Source organism: Dama dama, chromosome 4, assembly GCF_033118175.1.
Source record: "Dama dama isolate Ldn47 chromosome 4, ASM3311817v1, whole genome shotgun sequence".
In the NCBI taxonomy this organism is placed as follows: domain Eukaryota; kingdom Metazoa; phylum Chordata; class Mammalia; order Artiodactyla; family Cervidae; genus Dama; species Dama dama.
This window is the reverse complement of record NC_083684.1, coordinates 25464168-25484569: the sequence shown is the minus strand read 5'-3', so window position 1 is coordinate 25484569 and position 20402 is coordinate 25464168. Positions and strand designations below refer to the sequence as shown.

Here is a 20402-nt window from a genome sequence, read left to right as displayed (position 1 = left end):
GTACATGGTACCTTTAATTTCTGAATAGTTTATTATTTCAGTTTTGACTTTGTAATTCAAGAGTTTATTTGGAAAGTTGTTTTTAAGTTTCTAAGAGAAAAATATTTGCAGCATATTTTCTAGAAATATTATCTCAATAAATTCTAAGACTAACTACATTTCCTTAAATTGTCCTTTTCAAGTCAATTTCATAGCTCTTACAATTCAAAGACTCAGTAAGATTCCATAGGCATTATTCCAACCCTGTTCAGTAGACCTGAAGTCACTGACATAGCAGATGAACAAAATCCACAAGGCTTAGGTGGGCCTTCCAAAGCCTCAGAGCCAAGAAAGGACACATTTGAAGGCCTCCTGGCTCCTAGTGGAATGCTTGTTCCTGCCACCTTCAGTCCTGGTTCTTGATAAGGTCTATTTTCTCAACAATATTTCTTGAATGTTGAGTATACATCAGGTGATGGGAAGTGTACCAATGAATAATACAGACTGAAATCCTGGCCTTCCTGGGCATTTGTATGGGGTGCTTACCTTCAGGATGAGGTCAAACATGTGAAAATAGGACCTGGGAATAGCAGAGAGCCCTGAAGTACAGAGGAAGGGCCACTACAAAGTCAAGGAAATCAGCAGGTCCTTGTCACAAGAGCCAACAGAGCCACACCCACTGGAGACCCAGGAATTCTTTAGGTACGCTGACCTACTCCCTGCAGGTGCTCCATCAGTGACAGAGCTGCCTTGCACTGCTTCTCTCCAGAGTCACCCTTATATCTTCTCCCAAGACATGGTATGTTTCTAGCCACCAGACATCAGCTCAGTACCTACCATGCTAAGTCTTTGTACCCAGGATCTCTTTCCATTTAATCCTGACATCTCTACCCACTTTATCGAATTCTCCCAAAGTTGGCGACCAATCCAAAGTCTGTATCTGACACCAAGGTCTTCTGACTCTAAGACCAGTGCTCATTCCAGGGGCCCAAGGTTTTGGTTTCTTTTTTCTCTCATCAAGAGGAAGCAGGGAAGAATTCATGGGATGTCCATTGTTCTCTTATCTTCTGTTATCTAAGAGTGTAAATCTTATTCTTTCAACCATGTTGCAATCATCATCTTCATCATCTCATCAATGGGATAATCATCTTCATTGCTATCATTTCAGGAGCAGTCAGGGACTGTGCTAAGCACTTCAAATATCCACTGCACTCTTTAATCACAACAGTTGCTTAAAGCAGGGACTCTGGAATGGAGCTCCTGATTTCCATGCTGGCTCTCCTCACCAGCTGGGTGAGAATGGCGTTGGCCTGAGCCTCTTGCCTGCTATTGTACATAAAGTAAATGGTAGTCTGGTCTGTTGGGCCACAAAACTCATGCTATCCTGCTCCCAGAGGCTGGTTACAACCTTCAAACAGCCCTTGGGAAAAGAAATCTAGCATCTTCAAGGGAACATGGGGTTCTATGACTCTACAGGCCCATGAATGTCACTGCAGGCACTTGAAAAGCGCATAGTTGTATTGGAAGTACATCTGGCATCTATAGGCGAAGAGAAAGAAATGAGAAGTATGGACTGTTTGGGATTGCAGCTGGACCTGGGGAAATCAGAGGCCAAGTTTGGTGGTCATGCAGAGCATTCCTGCCTGGAAGTCAAATGACTTAGGGAGGGTTCCCTGGAAGCCCCACCTGAGAAAGGGATCTGAAGGCATGGGCTCTGTGGAGGGAGTACTTGGAGGAGGCAAAAGGAGCAGGAAGGAGAAAGGAAAGGCTTTGAGCAAGGCTGTGGTCTGGAGCTGGGTCTAAGTATGGTCTGTGGAGGTGGGCACTCTGAATGGTGAACTGTTCCTTAGGGCCACCTGCCCCCGAGGGAATTGGCTATCTGCTGGCCATGATCTGCTCAGGGAAGAATAGGTGTAAGTTTACAGGGAAGGTGGCAGCCCTGAGCCATTGGCAGCCAATGCTCTCAGTGGCTGGGGAGGGGGTGTCCTGACCTGGAGATGGGGATCTGACCAGAACTCAGTATCAACCCCCGTCCCCCATGCAGAGCTGAGGTGTGCATTACTGAAGTACTCTCTGTGGCGGTGATTAAGAACCCACCTGCCATGCAGGAGGCGTGGGTTCGGTCCCTGGGTTGGAAAGATCCCCTGGAGAAGGGAATGGCAACCCACTCCAGTATTCTTGCCTGGAAAATCCCATGGACAGAGGAGTCTGGAGGGCTATCGTCCATGGGGTCACAAAGAGTCAGACACGACTGAAGCGACTTAGCACACATGGTGATAATATCAGGAGAACACTTTTAGTTGGTGGTTGCTTTAAACTTCTCTGCAGTTAATGCACCCCCTGGTTGTACCCATCCCATTCTTGATTATTGCTGCACACCAGGGCTTCCTGAGCAGATGGGAAGCCAAGGGGCTCTTTGCAGAAATGACTGGGAGGTACCCCACTGTGCTCCATGATGTTCAGGACTGTTTATCCCACCAACCAAAAAGCTGCTCCCTTAGGAACCCAGAAGGGTAGTTTGAGGTCTTGTCCTAGAAGAAAGTGTCTACCATCCTTACCTCCAACCTCTCCTTCAATAAGAGAACAGAATTTCTATCCACAGGAAGAATAGTTCAAGTCACACCCAATCTGACCTTGTTTCACTCTTAGTTATGAGATCCAAAACTCTAATTCAAAAATATATGCATACCAATATTCATAACAGCTCTATTCACAATAGCCAAGACACAGAAACAACCTAAATGTCCATTGGCAGATGAATGGATAAAGAAGATGTGGTGTATGTGGAATATAACTCAGCCACTAAAAAGAATGAAATAATGCCGCTTGCAGCAACATGGATAGACCCAGAAATTATCATACTAAGTAAAATAAGTCAAAAAGAAAGACAACTACTATATGGTATATGTGGGTTGTCATTTCCTACTCCAGAAAATCTTCCTGACCCAGGGATCAAACCTGCGTCTCCTGTTTCTCTTGCAGTGGCAGGTGGATTCTTTACCACTGAACAACTTGGGAAACCTTATATATGTATAACTGAATCACCTGCTGAATGGCAGAAAGTAACACAACATTGTAAACCAACTATCCTTCGATTTATAAAAAGTCATGAAATCAAATAGCCCCATTTCTGACCTCTAAGGAATGTCAGCATTCAGAGAGTTCGAAAACAATGTCCACACAGCTCAAGGATGTTCTGGATCAGAAAACACACAAACTCGAAAGGTATCTTCTCAGAGACATCAGCCTAGATGGACAGTCCCTTCCTCTCAAGAGAGAAAAGTCTGATATCTCAGTGGTGTTGCTTCTGCCATGGACATACCTCAGACCGACTCACTGCCAAGTCAATCAGCAGCCTCCTTGATTAAAAAAAGAGGGCTCCTAGGAGGAGACAGAGATGAGGGCTGCCTTTTCCCTCTGTACCAAGGAGCCCCACTTCAACACAAACTTTAATTTAGAGGGAAAGGAACACCAGAAGGTCACTCCTATGTGGCAGAGGGAGCTCAGAGTCTTGATAGAGCAGGAATCAGATAAAAGATCGCAGAAATAATATGTTTGAAAGGTCAGTGGAGCTTTATGGAAACATATTTTATGAAATGGCATAAGAGTCTCCTTTCATATAAAAGCTGTAGCTGTGGCCAACTGCTGGTCTCTTTTACATTATCTAGAAGAAATTATAATCTGAAAGGAAAAGCATTTAATATTTTCCTTTATCTCCTCCCAATCAACACTGACACAAAAGTCATCCTCATCACACAAGCTCCCTAATTCTACTTGAGCTTGGACCCTCTTATCACACAAGCTTACCTAGTGTTCCAAAAATGAGGATTAGGAAGAGAATACTGTGTTCTTTCTTACAAAAAATGGCTTTCTGATTTTTTTAATCAAGCAGCACAAGTCATCTCCTAATGTTGGTGTGTTATTTCCTGAAATTGTATATAATAGGTTTAGAAAAGTTTGGGGAGAGAAAAAAAAGAGTTTTGAAGTTTACTAAATGCCCACCATCTCCATAACCGCTCAAATCAGGCTATTTTTTTTTAATTCCTTTAAACTAAATATCTTTGATAATAAATGCAAATTAGGGGACAATAAATTATAACTTCTAGGCTGACCAGTGACTAATTACATATATTATAATTAACTTCAGTTTCCAGCAGAAGGTATTTATCTTAATAATCAGCCCATATACATTAGCATATCTTAAAGGGATTTGCAAAATAGGCTTTACCATTTGAAGAGTCAACTAAACTTCCTCCTGGGTCTATGAAAGGGTGCAGAATCAGAAGAGATGGAATTACTTTAAAAAGAAGTTTGGACTAAATATAAGTTGAGAAACTTAGATTATAGGCATAAAACCCTGACTTAAAAATATTTATCCTAAATATACCCTCTGACCATCACTACAGAGCTTTCAGGTTCTAAAAATCTACAATTTCCCACATCTTTGTTCAAAAGATCTTCAACCCTACTCTTGTGAGCGCATCCTTCAACATTTTGGGTTAAGTTTGAACTTAACTGAAAAAGGATGGTCAGATTTTTCAGGAAGCTTTTGCTTGTTTTCTATAACAAATGAGCATGATTTTTCTAAATCATCAAAAAGAACCCACCTTGGGTGGTGGCAAGATGGATACTACTGATTTCAGTCCTATCTCGGATCTTCCATTTACTTTCAAAACAATTACTTCCCTGGCCTACATTTGAAGGAGATCTTGGGATTATAAATAAGGGACTTCACTGGCTTTCTGAGGCCCAATTATCTGCTGGCTTTTTGTAAATTTCAAAGTTTTGCTTTCTCCATTTGCTGTGGGGTTCAGGGGTACTGACTAAATGCACAGGATGCCAGCCCCTCCCCACCTGCAGCTTGCAATCCCTTAAAGAGGATGCAAACCTCCTCTTAGGGGTTTTTTCTCTGGCGCTCAGGAGTCTCTGGGGTGAGCAGTTAAGCCTTTTGATACAGCTGGTAATCCCGGCCCTGGCCATTATTTCTGCATTTTCCAACTGTCCCTGGGTAATTGTCCAAGGGACTTAGACAAGGTGGACCAGCCAAAGGCACCAGGAAGGTCAAACCACAATAGAGCATGCCCTGATTTTATCCAGGAGATTGATGCGCAAATCACCTTGATTTCGATTTGGCACTGGGGTTATAAAACGCACTTGCAATCACCGATAACACGGAAGCTCTGGCCCGGACATGGGACAGTGTATTTTACACTCTCTGTGGAGTTTTCCCTAATGCAACCATAAATCAGCCCGCAAAGCAGGACATTTGGTCCATGCTAATAGAGACAACAGTAAGAAACCCTGGGGTGTGCAGGGATGGAGACATTTGAGGAAGTTGCCAAGACCTTGGAATCTTTATCTTGCATCAGAGCCACCCGGATGTAAACTTCAAGGGGATGGGGTGGAGGGACAGAATACAGCGGGGGGCTTTAGAGGAAACCAGGATCCCCCAGCGAGAATATATGCACACATCCTCGTGTGGTAAAGATTTCTGAGCCCTTGAGCAGAGATTCAAAATCTTGAGGTGGAAGAAAGAAGAGCAAAGTAGAAAGCAAAGTCCTTCTAAGATACACATTTAAGCATGTAGCAAGAGAGAGAAAATAAGCAATCCAATAAGAAAACCACACAGTGGGAGACAACTTTTGGCAGGAGTTACAATATCCTTCCTAATGGGTCTTTCCTGCCTGCCTCCACAAAAAGCTGATATCAAATTCATTTTTTTTTTTTTTTAAGGAAAGCAAGGTCTCTAAATACTTAAAAACTCACAGCTGCAGTCAGCCTAGTTTACATAATTGTTTCATAAGGTGTCCTGGGTGGGAGGGTCTGCTGGGGTTGGGATGTTGAATTCAGTATCAGAAAAAGAAAGAAGTAGCTGGTACCTCCAAGCAAAATCATCCCCTTGGCCTGGTGGCCTCTGGCTGCAGTTCAGCTCCCAATTCTGCTAATGCAACTGCTCTGCTCCCCCAGTCTTCCATGCCTCCCGGAGCTCCCCCCATCAAACTGCTTGTGGAGTCCAAGACAGCAAGCATCTGGCCTTGGTCCGAGGGGGCAGCAGGAATGGGGTGGAGAGCAGGGGGCAGAAGGGGAGCCTGGGGGGTGCGGGGAGCTACAGAAGAAGGAAAGACAAAATCTAGGTAGGAAAAAAAGACAGTAATTACTTACGTTATTTGTTCCCAACATCTTTCTTCTCCTAGAGCTTCCAAACCTCTCCACGCATCTAAAGCAAGTACAAAAACATCTAATGAAAATGATTCCTCGGCTTAGGGTGACACAGATGGCCCTTTCTCCCCCAATAAAACAGAAACCCATGGGCTGAATTTGTGGAAATTTTTCCTCTACCTCATGCAACTTGAGTTTAAAGAGAATCTGCTTCACATCCTTTATGTGTTTTAAGTCTTTTGTAAAGTCTCACATTTGTAGTCCTGAATGTCTTTTAAGACTCAGCATGATTTGAGTTTGAAGTTGATGAAACTGGAGAAAGCCAGCCCTGGTTGTAAAGAACCCTACTTGTAAGGAACCCATAGGGTAATGTTTGTTGAGCAGAAAACCTGTTTCTTTCTTTCTTTTTCATCTGGTGAATTTAATATTTTTTAAATCGAAGTATAGTTGATTTACAATATCGTGTTAGTTTCAGATATGCAGAGCAGTGATTTAGTTATATATATATATGTATGTGTGTGTGTGTATTCCTTTTCAGATTTTTTTCCCTTATAAGTTATTATAAATTATTGAGTATAGTTCCCTTGTTGCTTATCTATTTTATACATTGTAGTGTACATATTAGTCCAACTTTCTAATTCAAGATAATCATACTAAATAAAGTTAGCCAAAGACAAATATCACATGATATCACTTATATGTGGAATAAAAAAAAAATAATAATACAAATGAACTTATTTAGAAAACAGAAAGAGACTCACAGTCATAGAAAACAAACTTATGGTTACCAAAACGGAAAGGGGTTTTGGGGGAGGGATAAATTAGGTAGCCTGCTTCTTAACAGACTATCATTCTATGTTTCTGCTTTTCTTTTCATTAAAGTAGAAAACACACACGGACACACTTCTTTTTTTTTTTTTTTTTTAAGCCATCCTTTCTCTTATCAAGGTAAGAGAATAAGTTACTAAGTAGAAAAGTTGCACTGAGTTTTGAAAGGGGAAAGAATCCTAACCAATTCTCAAAGCTCAGAGTCTTGAAGGTAATTTGTGTTTCTGGTATCTGCCTTCATTGTATCCAAATTAAACTCTCCAACAGTTGCATGCAGTTGAAACGGACACAAAACAAAAAAGAAAAGATAGGAATAAAGGGAAACTCCCTGCAGCACTTTGCCCCAGGTCAATTTGAAATAACAAAAAAAGAGAGAAAGAAACACAGTAAAATCACATCTCCTTTCCCAAAGGCGGAGGCTGCGCTGGGTGATTAGAGAGCTGGGCGAAGAGAGGGAAACCCAAACGGGCAGCTGTGCCGGCGTCCATCACTCGCCTGCATGAGCTGAAAGGTGTGGGCGCCTGTGCCGAACAGCCACCCCACACCCAGGAACAGTCTTCTCACCGAGGGTCCCTCGGCCAAGTGGACACACACAGGTTTCTTCCTTCTGCTTCCAAGCCAGAGGGAGCTTTCTGGATGGTGCTCCCCCCACCCCACCCCCACCCCCACCCCTAATCCAGAATGAAAAGGCAGAATTCAGAGGAGCCCTGTGTCCCTGCCTCCTGGGATCCTGGGCGGCCATGTGTCCCCTAGAGCTGGAAAGGCTGTGTGCATCCTTCAAGATGGTGGGAGATAGGAAGGAGACGGGGGGACGTGTGGGACCATCCTGGAGACCCCCAATGCAGGCTGGGTTTTATTGTGTGGCCTTCATTTTCACTTCAACTTCTCTGGGAGGTGGGGGACCCGATCTAACCCCATCTGGTCACTTTGGGGAGCTGTGAGGCCCTGGGCGTTAACCTGTCCAGGCTCTCTAGGAAAGGTGGTGATGGCCCTGGGCTTCCGGGTTGGCCTGGGCATCCACTAAGCTTGGGCACCTGTGAGCTCTGTGACAGGGAGGGAAGAAACAGCTCCCACAAATGAGGAAAGACATAGTTGCTATCGGTGCCATTGAGATTAAGCGCTGACTGAGATAATGCTTGTAAAATGCTTAGACCGGTGCCAGGCACACAATAAAGCCCAAAGTAAAACTAGTTTGCATGTGTGTTTTTTTTTTTTTTTTTTTAAATACTAACCTTAAAAAAGGACATGGGGAGGGACTCTGCCATTCTGAGTGTCACAAACACATGCCTCCTATGAGACCATCTCTAATACATTCAGAAGACACACCAACCCCAACTGACTTCAATTCAGGCCAGTTGTGTGCTGATAAAGGCCACTAGGTTCCCAGATCAAATGGGACCAAGAAAATGAACACAGATTCAGTCATCCTTTCTGGCGGGGGAGTGGTGAGACCTCAAAGTGTTGGGGATCAGAAAAGGCAACTTTTCAAGAGGGCTTCACACATGATACCAGGTTAGCGGCAACAGGGCAGAGCTCAGGACAGCAGGGGGTACACCAACTCCTGGCGACAGTCTCATACATCAGTCCAGAAGTGCTGGATCAAAAACCGCGTTGAGAGATGGGCCCAGGGAACAGCGGTAGACTCAGGGATGATGAAGACCCCGGTGATGTGAAAGTCGTGTTTCTAAAGCAATATATTGCAATCTATATTGACGTCGCATCTCAGCCTAATCAAATGAATGGATTCGATCTTGTCAGTGGAATCCATTCTAATATCGAGGCTCTGATATTCTTCTTGTAATGCAAAAAAACTGATATGGCTGAGGACTTGGAGAATTTTAAAAGCTGAGGGCTATTTAAATAGGTGAGAGACCTGCTCTTGTGCCTTCTGCCAGGCCCGTCAGCAAGGATAGGGTGTGGGGGGGTGGGGGGAGGACGCCGGGGGGGAGGGTCTGTGTACATCACACCCGTTCTGCTTCTCCCCTCTAGCTTTCGCTTCCTTGGGCGCATGCGTCTTCTGCATCTCTCAGGATGTAAGCCTGTGTCTTGCTCTCGCCCCCTCTTCTGTCTCTCTCTATCCACAGGACTCCACACCTCCCACGGACACCGTTCTAGATAATTATAGTTTATTGATTCTCCTGGTGTCTGCTGTGCCCCGGGCGCCGTGTTCTTCATCTTAGTTGGGGCACCATCTCGTCTTCCATCACAGCCCGCATTTCTCAGGAGGCGAAGTGCCGCAGGTTCTGATCCAGAGAGAGAGCGGCTGTCTGGACCGGGGCGGGAACCTCTCAGAGGAGGGCCTGACCCCTCCTCCCACCCCCAGTCCCCCACCCCCTCCCGTCAGCTAAGGCCCTGGGGGCTTAGTCAGGAGGGCAGTTGAAATCATCGGGGGAGCAGTAAACGGTGTATTGGCACTTACCACATGCCAGGCAAGTTGTCAGTGCCGTTCACAGGCAGTCCCCACATCCTCCTACCTGGCTACAAAAGAGGCTCAGAGAGGTGCAGGGCTCGCCTGGGGTCACACAGCTGCCAAGTGTCACAGCTGGGGTCCTCACCCCTTTCCTGCACACACAGATTCCCAGCTGTGCCCCCCCACCCCCCCGGAAAGGTGCAGGACCAATGAGGGGGGTAAAGCAGATGGTGTCAGCTCAAGGGAAAATGCCCCAAAATGCTGGTTTAAAAAAAAAAACAAAAAAACAACAAAACAAGCCTTCCGAGACTCGCGTGACTGGCAGATTCCCCGCCCATTGCCACCCAGAAAGAGAGGGTCCCCAGCCAGCTCGAGCCGTGCCCCAGCTGCCGTCGGAGACGACCTGGCTCCCAGGCTGTTTACTTCTCAGCCATAAACAGGAAGGCCATAAAAGGGGCCCCTGTGGGTCAGCCACTCAGGGGTTTCTCTCGGCTCCTCTCCCTTTTCCTCCTTCCCCAGTACGTGTCCCCAAGCAGAGGGAGTGTTTCTTTGAAGGCTGCTCTGTCCCTTTGCCTTCTCTGTCTCCTGTGGGCTGGAAATTCCCACTGTGAAAGTCAGTCCTTGGAGAACAGGGCTAGTCCCCAGAACACAGAGTGACCGGGACTCATATGCGAGGACCTGCTGCCCACCCCACCCCGCCCCAGTCTCCACCACACCACCTACTTGTTGAAACTAAGAGGTAAGTAGGAGAAGTAGAAATGACCCATTTCCTGAAAAGAGAAAAAGTGTTAGTTGCTCAATGGCGTCTGACTCTTTGCAACCCCATGGACTGTAGTCCTCCCCAGGCTACTCTGTCCATGGGATTCTCCAGGCAAGAATACTGGAAAGGGTTGCCATTCCCTTCTCCAGGGGATCTTCCCCACCCAAGGATCAAACCCAGGTCTCCTGCATTGCAGGCGGATTCTTTACTGTCTGAGCCACCACCAGGAAAAGAGAAAATTGTCATTCTAAAACCTGGAAAGAAAGAGGCTAGGATATTGAGAGGTGAGGAGAAAAAGCCACCAAGGAAAAACCAGCCAGCATGTCTCCAAGAACCTCCTTGTCACGTTCTTTCCCAAGAGATTCGGGGTGAAGAAAAAGGGGTCCCCCAGCCAAGCAGGGTGCCATGTTGTTCTGTCGGAAGCGCATGGTGCTCGGGCTTATTAAAGTTCTGAGAAGTCATGCAAAGGGGCTTGTTTCATTGTGGGACTCGGTTTTCCAAATCTTGGCCTCCAAGATTCTGTTTCCCACTGGGGGTCCATTTATTCTTAACGCCTTTCATGCTCCCCTTTGTGCTTTGGGGACCTGCAGGTCAATGCATGAGGTCAGATGTTCTGAATGCACACTATTCTCTTCTGACCTTGACTTTCCTTGTCAGAGCCTTCGTGTTGAAAGTCTCGTGGACATGACCTTCTTAACTGCTCATTGTTTTCATTCACCACGAACGTGCTGAGCCTCACAGACAAACGGCGGAAGAAAAAACAAGGCAGATGGAAATACCTTGGGCTCATCAGGGATTTATGAAGGACCAGTGGGTCCGAGCGGATCTTCTGTTTCCAGGAAGTCCCTTCTCTCTTCAGCTCAGTGACCCCTGGTCACATCCTGCTCCATCTCACAGGCTCACGTTGACAGTCAAGCTCCCAGGTACTCACCACATAGAAGGATGTGTGTTTCCTTGGAGGTAAATTTGTGTCTAAAGATAGTGGCTTCCTAGAAAACTTTGAATAACCCTAACAAAACATTTTCTATGTTTTTTTTTTTTTTTTTTTCATTTTCTATGTTTTTAAGTCCTTGAAAAATATATGTGAACTTTCTTTACTTCCAGGAACAAAAACCCAAGCTCAGTCATCTAACTGCATGAGACCTCTCTTCTCTGGACACAAACAGCCGCTTGCAACCCTCCCTGCCTGGCCTTATCAGCTCTTTGGAGGCTTCTTAGACCACTGCATCTATTCCCACCCCCTTTCTCTCTGGCTTTCCCTGCCCAACTTATAATCCTGACTTCGTCACTTGGCACATACCTGTTACTGGCTTGAATTTTCAGTTGCTTTCTGTTTTGTTTGTTTGTTTTTGTTTTTAGTGAGAAGTTGGAGGTTAGGGTTGGAAGGTCTCACACTGGTGAACAAAATCAAGCCCTCTGATGTCTTGATCTCGCCATGTTCAAAAAAAGAAAATCACTTCAATCAGCTGCCTACGTATAGTAATCAGGATTTCACATTAAAACTCTGGATTTACAACCTCTCTTTAAAAACAAAAAATCGGAAGATCTGGCAACAATTGACTCACATTCCTCTTTTACAACCATCAGCTGGAGCTGAGTAGCAGCCTCTAGATGGGACAAACACCATCAGTGCACAAAAGGACCCACCCTTCCCTGGTGTCACTGAGGAACAGAGTCATTGACCCCCATCCACTGCGGACTAGCTGTGTGACCTTGGGTGAGTGACTAAACCTTCCTGTGCTTCAGTTCCTCCTCCAGAAAATGGGAGCAAGAGTCCTCTACCTGTATCAGTTAGGTTAAGCTAGGTATGCTGTGATTAAAAGAAAAAAAAAATTGTTTTTTCCAACATCTGCAGGAATGAATATAACAAAAGCTTATTTCTCACTTATGCTCTATGTTTACCACGGGTTGACAAGGGCAGGGGACGGAGAGGGGATGCTGTAACCATCGTAATGACTTGGAGTCCCAGGGCAAACGAGGGTCCATCTTAGCACACACCCCCATCATCTGTCCAGGGATTGTGAATGTCAGGGTCAGGGAGGAAAGTGGGGAATCACATACTGACTCTCAAAACTTCCTCTTGGAAGAGACACATGTGAAATTTATTCACATTACATTGACCAATGCAGGTCACGTGGCCTGGCTACCTTCATGGGGGTGGGAAGAGACAGATCTGATGTTTGTTGAGGAGGAAGAGGGAACTCGAGGCAGATTTACCATGATACTTTAGAGCCTTTCTCTTTTGGGGGTGCCTTCCAGGACTCGGTACCTAATTTTATTCTGGTAACTTTGGATTTCCTTTCTTGAAGTTGCCTGCATGCTTAGTCATGGCGGACTGTTTGTAACCCTTTGGACTATAGCCCACCATGCTCCTCTGTCCATCAGGTTTTCTAGGCAAGAATACCAGAGTAGGTTGCCATTTTCTTTTCCAGGGGATCTTCCTGACCCAGGGATCAAACCTGCGTCTCCTATGTTTCCTGCATTGCAGTTGGATCCTTTACCTGCTGAACCATCTGGGAGGCCACTGCCAAATCACATTAGCTCCAGGTTCTATAAAACCTGTGCCCACCTCTGGCCAGAAACATTTGTTAAGAGCTCTGAGGACTTCCCCAAGACCTCATGGACTTGCTCTTCAGATGAAATGAGTGAACTAGATAGAGGCCCTTTCAAGACAGTATCCAGCAGTGGGTCTCCACTCTATCAGCACTGGAGTCTATTATTATTACCACAAAAGTAAACACTAACACACTCCTGACTCATGCTGGACACGAGACACACACACTACATTTGGTTAGTAAGGAACTCTGGTTCATCAGGAAGTGATCATTAACCAACATGGACAACTGCTGTGAAAAGATGGCTAAGTATTGGGGTGTGTGTGTGTGAGGGGAATCCCTGAATGGCAAGTCAGGGCACCTGTGACCTTGAAGGAATCTTGTCACTTTCCTGAACCCTAGGCTCCCCATGTAGACTTCCAAGGAAGTGGTGCTGGGTGACTTCTCTGCTCCATAATGCTAAGTTAGGGGCCCTTTGGAGGGCTGTGGGCAGCACAGGTAGAAATGCTACTTGTGGCAGAGAAAGCAGATTGTTTATGCTGACAGCCCCACCTCGGCAAACCACCCATCTGGGAGGTCAGCCTGCAGACACTGCTCCTCTCAATATTATAGGCCTGTGTGTCTTGCCCTTAGTCATCCAAATAAAGCATCCCTGCTGTCCACTCCCAGAAGCCTCCATGCACCCTGCCCCATCACATTGTCACTGGCTCACAGTTGTGAGTCCATTTTCTAACATGCTTTTTTGGTCAGAGACAAGGGACGAAAGCAAAGACCTCCCTGACAAAGTAGTCAAACCCTTTGTCTGACGTGTTCTCTGAATTTTTTTTTTTTTTTTTCTTCTTCCTTTGCAAGTTCCCAACTGCAATGTCTCCCATTCCTCACATTTTTCCGATTTGAAAGAAGGAGGAAGTAAAGGAACACCCCAACCCTAAGTCACAAATAGCCCCCTTCAAGTCATCTTGCGTGCATTTACCGGCTGAGTGACTTGGACAAGTTCTTCAATCGCCTGTAAAAAATGGAGACACCTGCCCTACTCATCACTGGTAGGACCTGATTAGATGAAAATGTTTTGCTATGTGTAAGACACCCTATGGGCTTCCAGGTGGCGATAGTGGTAAAGAACCTGAGCATGCCTGTCAATGCAGGAGACATAAGAGACACAGCTTCAATCCTTGGGTTGGGAAGATTCCCTGGAGGAGGGCATGGCAACCCATTCCAGTATTCTTGCCTGGAGAAGTCCATGGACAGAGGAGCCTGGTGGGCTACAGTTCATGGGGTTGCAAAGAGTCAGACACGACCGAAGTGACTTAGCACGCATGCAAGACACCTTATAAATGTAATGGGATAGGGAAGAGTGGACTGCAATTAATTCTGCTTTGATTTTTCTGAATCAGTATGTGTTTGTTTTTTATCACTAAATCAAGAATGTATTTCTACAAACAGTGCCTTAAAACAAGACTCATTTATTATCATACTGTTCTGTGGGGCAGAAGTTGGGGTGGGCTCACCTGGGTTCTCTATGCCAAAATCAAGGTGTCAGCCAAGTCAGACTCTTGTCTGGGAGCTCTGACTGGAAGAATCTGCTTTTAGTGTCACTCAGGTTGTTGACACAATCCCATTCCTTGTAGCTACAGGTGTGATGCTCCATGTCTCAGCTGGCTATCAGCTGGGGATCACTCTCAGCTTCTCCACGTCATTCACGTTCCTCCCCATGTGGTCCCTTCAACTTCAAAGCCAGGGAGTGATGGAACTTCAAGCCTTCTCACTCTTTCAATCCAGGACTCAACTGATTATGTCAGGCCCACCCAGATCATCTCCCTGCCATGAGGTCAGTGTAGGTAGGACTTTAATTACACCTGTGAAATCCCTTCACAGCACTATCTGCATTAGGGTTTGATTGAATAACCAGAAGAAGAAAGTCTTGGCAAAGGGGGAGCATTTTTAGAATTCTGCCCATCACACAGTGATTCTGAAACTAGGTTTCATAAGAGTAAAATGATGCTAGCCATCCTGTGAAGAAAGGAATGCATAGCCAAATAATTTTTGGAAACACTAATTGAGCAGAGTGAAACCCATTTTGTTGGGGAGGTTTTCACTTCAGGACATATCAGAGTGATTGATAGACCATGTGACTCATCACGATATATATCTCCCAGATATATCGGGTTATGGTAACCCTTTCTTGCGAGAATACCTGTTATTCCTCATAAACCAGATTGGGATATGACTGTCTGACTTTTAAAATGAATTTTAGCTATTTGGATAGCCAAGGATCCAGGAATTCCCTATATCCTTATTCATCAATTTTTAGAGTCATGACTTCATGATTCTCAGTTGACTCATTACCTCTTAGGTGTCCTTCGAGTCATAGTCTGGAATGACCGCTTACTAGAAGGGGTTAATTATTTGTGCTCATCCAAAGGGCCTCCACCCCCCTGCCTCGAAGGGCGAGGTCCATGGTGTTATGCCTCACTGGCCCTAAGACAGCCGCGGTGTTCATAGTCTGATGGCAGTCACTACCTCAGGCGGATCCCCTTGCCCCAGAATTCAGTTTGCCTTTGGTTAAGTCTGAAAGGCTAGAGTGAGATTTGCTCCTACGAAGCTCAGAAGGAAGGGATGGTGTGTGTAGCTGAAACTGCACCTGAGCAGAAAGGAGTGCCTTTTCTGGGAAGGCAGAGGCCCCCAGCATGCAGCCTCATCCCCTGCTACCCCCTTGCCCACCCTGGTACACGTCTGGTCCCAGCAGCAGTCCCAGGGCTGCAGCCTAGGCTGGACCTAAGCTGCTGCCGCCCGTGACTCAACCCTGTGCTTTCAGATTAGGAACTCGGGTGCAAGTTCGACATTATCTCCCCTGACACTGACTCCAAAGCAATGTTGGTTTTCAATCTGTTCATCTGTGACTCTATGCTTCATTTGAACTTGTGGTTTCTTTTCCCTCTAAGGATCCCCCCAGCTATCTTTTGGGTGAACAGCAAGTGTGTTCTGGGCACTCTAATAAACTGCAACTTCAGATGGAAGGTTTCTCTTGCTGGAGGCAAGTGATTAAACATTTTAATAGTGCAGCAAACTTATCAATGGACTCAAGGAGTGGGAAAAAAGGAAGTCTTTTTTTTTTTTCTCTCAGCTTGTGTTTAAGAGTATTTTACTACTGAGGGTTATGTCTGTCAAAGAGTTTTGAAGCCCAAATTTGACTTTGAACAACCTCAAAGGTACCTGTAATGCACACTGCATCAGGCCCTATAAACAGCACAGGATTTTGCCTGCATATGTCTTACTATCCCATTCAATATCACCACGGCGCCTAAAAGGTTTTTAATATAGATATTAAATATATCTATATCATCACTTCACTGCCAGCAGGAGCTGTATTTTTTCCTCTGGGGTCTTCTGAGCTATTTGCTGCTGACATACACTATTAAAAATAAACCTACCCTGAGGAACTAGTCATTTTACATGGTATTAGAACTAATGTTATCATTTAAGTAGCTCCGGAGATTTGCCAACTACAGAGGCCCCAGATAACGATGGAAACATGATCATGTGAGATAATCTTCTGTGAGGAAATGACTTTCATCATCTGTAATATGTCATTTAGATGCTTATTTAAGACTTATACTATTGAACGAATATCGATGCCTTCAACAGAATAAAAAGCATCAATGCCGCAGTGAGATAAAGAATCAGAACACTTCCTGGGGCTTGGGAATGGACCAGATCTGAAATATCCCTAGAATCTGTGTAATGATTAAGGAAGAAGGGTGGAGGGGAAGGAAGAAGTTCCACTTTAATTTCTCTACCTTCCTTGTGGGAATCTGCAGGCACTGGAAGGTACAAGTTTCAGCAATCTGCATAATAACCTTATAAAGGAGGCAGTATTTTTATCCCCATTTTACAGATGAGGCAAACTGAGGTTCAGCAAATTTTCTTAAGCTGAAGTTCAAATTGCTAGGACATGGCAAAACCAAGGTTTGAATGTGGTTCTAACTCCAAAGCCCATCTGTACTATACAACAATTGTCCTCACCATTTGTAGAGGGACCAGGATTCTGCAACTCTCTACTCTGCCCAGGGGGCAGAGAAATAAATTTATGATGTGATTCAGTACCTATTCATCCATTGATTCAGGCAACCAATAAATATTTCTTGAACATCACCAATGCTACTAGGTACTGTGTTAGGCACAGAGCATACAGAAATGAAAAAGGTCCCGATTCCCACACAAAAGTCCATATGCAGAGCCTTATGGTTTGGCAGAAACTGGATGCCCAAGTTGAATGCCTGCACTGCTTGGTAAAAGTCAGTGCCCATGTAGTCTGCCTGCACAACTTTGAGTAATTTTGACTCAAAGTTTGGATGGGAGCAAGGTCCTCTTCAACCTATCGTCAACCCGTGACATCATGCTTGGGACCCTCAAGAGACGCAGACACCATTATTCCATATGTAAACTAATTTCTGTGCTCTACTCTTATTCACCATGACTTTTATCCACTATTTGACCTTCCTGACAGCCCAGGAAAGTAGGCAATGATAGCCCATTTTACAGATGACAAAACAGGTTCAAAGAGGTGAAGTAATTTCTCCGAGACTGAGGGATATAGTGCACTCAGGACCTGAGCCTGATCCTTGACTCTCTTCCCCCTCCTATGAACCCATTACAAACAATAACATCAGGTACTAGCTTGCAGCCTGCCAGGCCCTTTCAGGTTGGTACCCTTATTATGCCCATTTTAACGGGAGGAACCTGGGGAACAGAGAGGTAAGTCGCTCACCCAGGCTCACACCACCAGAACGAAGAAGACACACAACTCAAACCTGAGACGTCTGACTCCTGACACCAAACTTCCTAATGTGGTTCCTTCTGAAAAAGGGAATTTAGTCTCAGTAACAATTTGCCAGGTCTGGTCATGTTGCTGCTACTTTAGGAACAGAGCAAAGCCCAAACAGTAAAGAGGATCTCTTTTTTCATCCCTCTTGCCTCTCAGATGCTAAGCTTCCTGCAGCCTCATCAGATCTGGGGTTACTGAGTCTTTGCAGAAAAGGGTGGGGAGTCTATGGGCTTCTCTGGTAGCTCAGCTGGTAAAGAATCTGCCCGCAATGCGGGAGACCTGGGTTCGATACCTGGGTTGGGAATATCCCCCTCCCCTGGAGGGCATGGCAACCCACTCTAGTATTCTTGCCTGGAGAATCCCCATGGACAGGGGAGCCTGGCAAGCTACAGTCCATGAGGATGCAAAAAGTCAGACATGACTCATTGGAAAAGATCCTGATGCTGGGAAAGACTGAAGGCCAAAGGAGAAGGGAGCGGCAGAGGATGAGATGGTTAGATAACATCACCGACTCAATGAATATGAATTTGAACAAACTCCAGGAGATAGTGGAAGACGGGGAAGCCTGGTATGCTACAGTCCATGGAGTCGCAAAGAGTGGGACTCAGTTTAATAACTGAACAACAGCTTGGGGATCCGTTTTTGTATGGAAAAGAATAATAACTTGTATGAGAGGGTCCAGTAGAGGGGGGACAAGCAGATGGAAAGAGGGTGCCAGGGCTGGTTCTGGACTGGGCCTCTGGGTGAGGGGCACAGCTGGTCTGACAGGACTTGGCAAACTGCAGCCCTGTCTCATCGCTAGTCATTTTTACCTGCTGTATTAGCATATACATATGATATCTGTTATCCTAATTATATCTATTTTCCCAGGTACAGACAGACATACCCTGGAGTTGGGGGGCCCATTAGCAGATCACACGGGCTTCTGCAGCTGTGTTTTGATTAGCAGAAAAGGTTCTTTGGCATCGGAGAACTGAAATCACCTTTTAGGGTGTGACAAGCGCAGCCAAGCGTCTCGCAAGTGAAAATCAGAGGTTTCTCTAAGGAACGAGTGAGAACGACCACAAAGAATTAAAAGGAGAATAACCTTTAATGGTTTCAACTGTGGAAGCTCAGTCACGCTTAAGGCCTTGCCATCCATCAGGCAGCGTGGCACTTCGCCCCCATCCCCACTTGGCTTCCGGGAGTTGGGGGGTGGGGAAGGCAGGGGCAGCCCCCCAGGGGGAGCCCAACCCACCATTGGTCCAGGCTGAGCTCCGCAGGGGAGGGGGCGGGGCCTGGAGGTGTAGTGGCTGAGGATGGTTGGAGGAGGGATCAGACACCTGCCTGGAATGACTGGCAAAGGATATGCAAATCATTATGCAAATAACCAAAGCCCTCCTTTAGCCCCTGGGGCTCAGGATTCCTTTTAGAAGCCAGGTAGGTATTTTCTTGTTTGCTCACACCCTCCACGGACTTCTAGTCCACACTCCTGCAGCTTCCTTGGGAGGGCTGTGCTTCATCTTACAAATGTGGCTTATGGGTCAGTACCTTAGGTGTTAAGGGTGTAAATCCTCTTAGGTGACATGTTCATGAGTCCTATCTTAGTTGACCCTTGACAACTCTATAAAGGAGCTTAAGGGGGTTTTCTTAATATCACCCCCATGGTACTGAGCCTAAAGGCGTGAATAGGCTTGCCTGAGGTCAAATAGCCAGCCAGGCTGTGTGTGAACTCTGCCTTGAATGCGAGGGCCCTAACTTGCGCATGCTCAGTCGCTCAGTCACTCAGTCATTTGGGACCCTGTGGACTGCATCCCACAGGCTCCTCTGTCCATGGGATTTTCCAGGCAAGAATACTGGATTGGGCTGCCATTTCCTCCTCCAGAGGATCTTCCCCCACCCAGGATCAATCCCGCATCTCCCTACGTCTCCCACAGTGACAGGTAGATTCTTTACCCCTGAGCCACCTGGGAGATCCTAACATGAGTCTGATGCTATTCGCTCTATATTTTTGTGATTAAAATATTACACACCTAGATGGTGAAGGGACTGGAGAGGCAAGGACTGGAGAATCAGGAGAGGGATTCTCAGTCTTTTTTCTTTCCTTTCCAAAACAGTGGCAGGGTTTCTCACTAGAAAGGGCCAGGTTGGAAGAGTGGAACAGGGCTTGATGGACTGAAAATACCTCTCAGGTGATTAGGATGTGTTCCCAGGTACATCTGGCTGAGAGTTATTCATTAATTCATTCTTCCCTTCAGCAAATATTTATTGAGGACCTACTGTATGCCAGGCATTGTTCTTTGCAGCTTCTGTCAACTGGGGGCAGGCAAGTATCAACTGTGCTAAGGGCAATGACAAAATAAACCAGCTAAGGCCCACTTAGACAGAAGAGTCTTTCTGAGGAAGGGCATCTGAGCCAAGAAACTTTAGGGAGCTTGAGTCAGCCCCGCAGGAGTTGAGAGGAGGGTCTTCCAGCAGGGGTGTGTAACAGGGAGATTTGGAAGCAGAAAGACCAGAGTTTGAGAACCAGAAAGAAGCTTGGGAGCTTCCCTGGTAGCTCATTGGTAAAGAATCAGCCTGCCAATGCAGGAGACACAGGTTTGATCCCTGGTCCAGGAAGATCCCATGCCACGGAGCACCTAAGCCTGTGCACCACTACTGTTGAGCCTGTGCCCTAGGGCCTGGGAGCCGCAGCTACTCAGCCCCTGTGCCGTGATTACTGAAGCCCGCACGCCCTAGAGCCTGCGCTCTGTAACAAGAGCTCTGCTGGGCTTAGTCGCTCAGTCGTGTCCAACTCTCTGCGACCCCATGGACTGTAGCCCACCAGGCTCCTCTGTCCGTGGGGATTCTCCAGGCAAGAACACTGGAGTGGGTTGCCATGCCCTCCTCCAGAGCATCTTCCCAACC

At 46.0% G+C, this 20402-nt stretch overlaps 1 long non-coding RNA gene across 1 annotated transcript in view; it reads right to left on the bottom strand.

Moving 5' to 3' along the window:
• Window positions 1-580: 580 nt before the first annotated feature.
• Window positions 581-20402, bottom strand: part of LOC133050281 (uncharacterized) — a 39132-nt gene continuing 19310 nt past the window's right edge. Inside the window, exons 3-4 of the long non-coding RNA XR_009691587.1 lie at window positions 6142-6196; window positions 581-1518 (exon numbers count right to left, since the gene is read on the bottom strand). This is a non-coding gene — a long non-coding RNA (uncharacterized LOC133050281). The remainder of the gene's footprint in view (window positions 1519-6141; window positions 6197-20402) is intronic.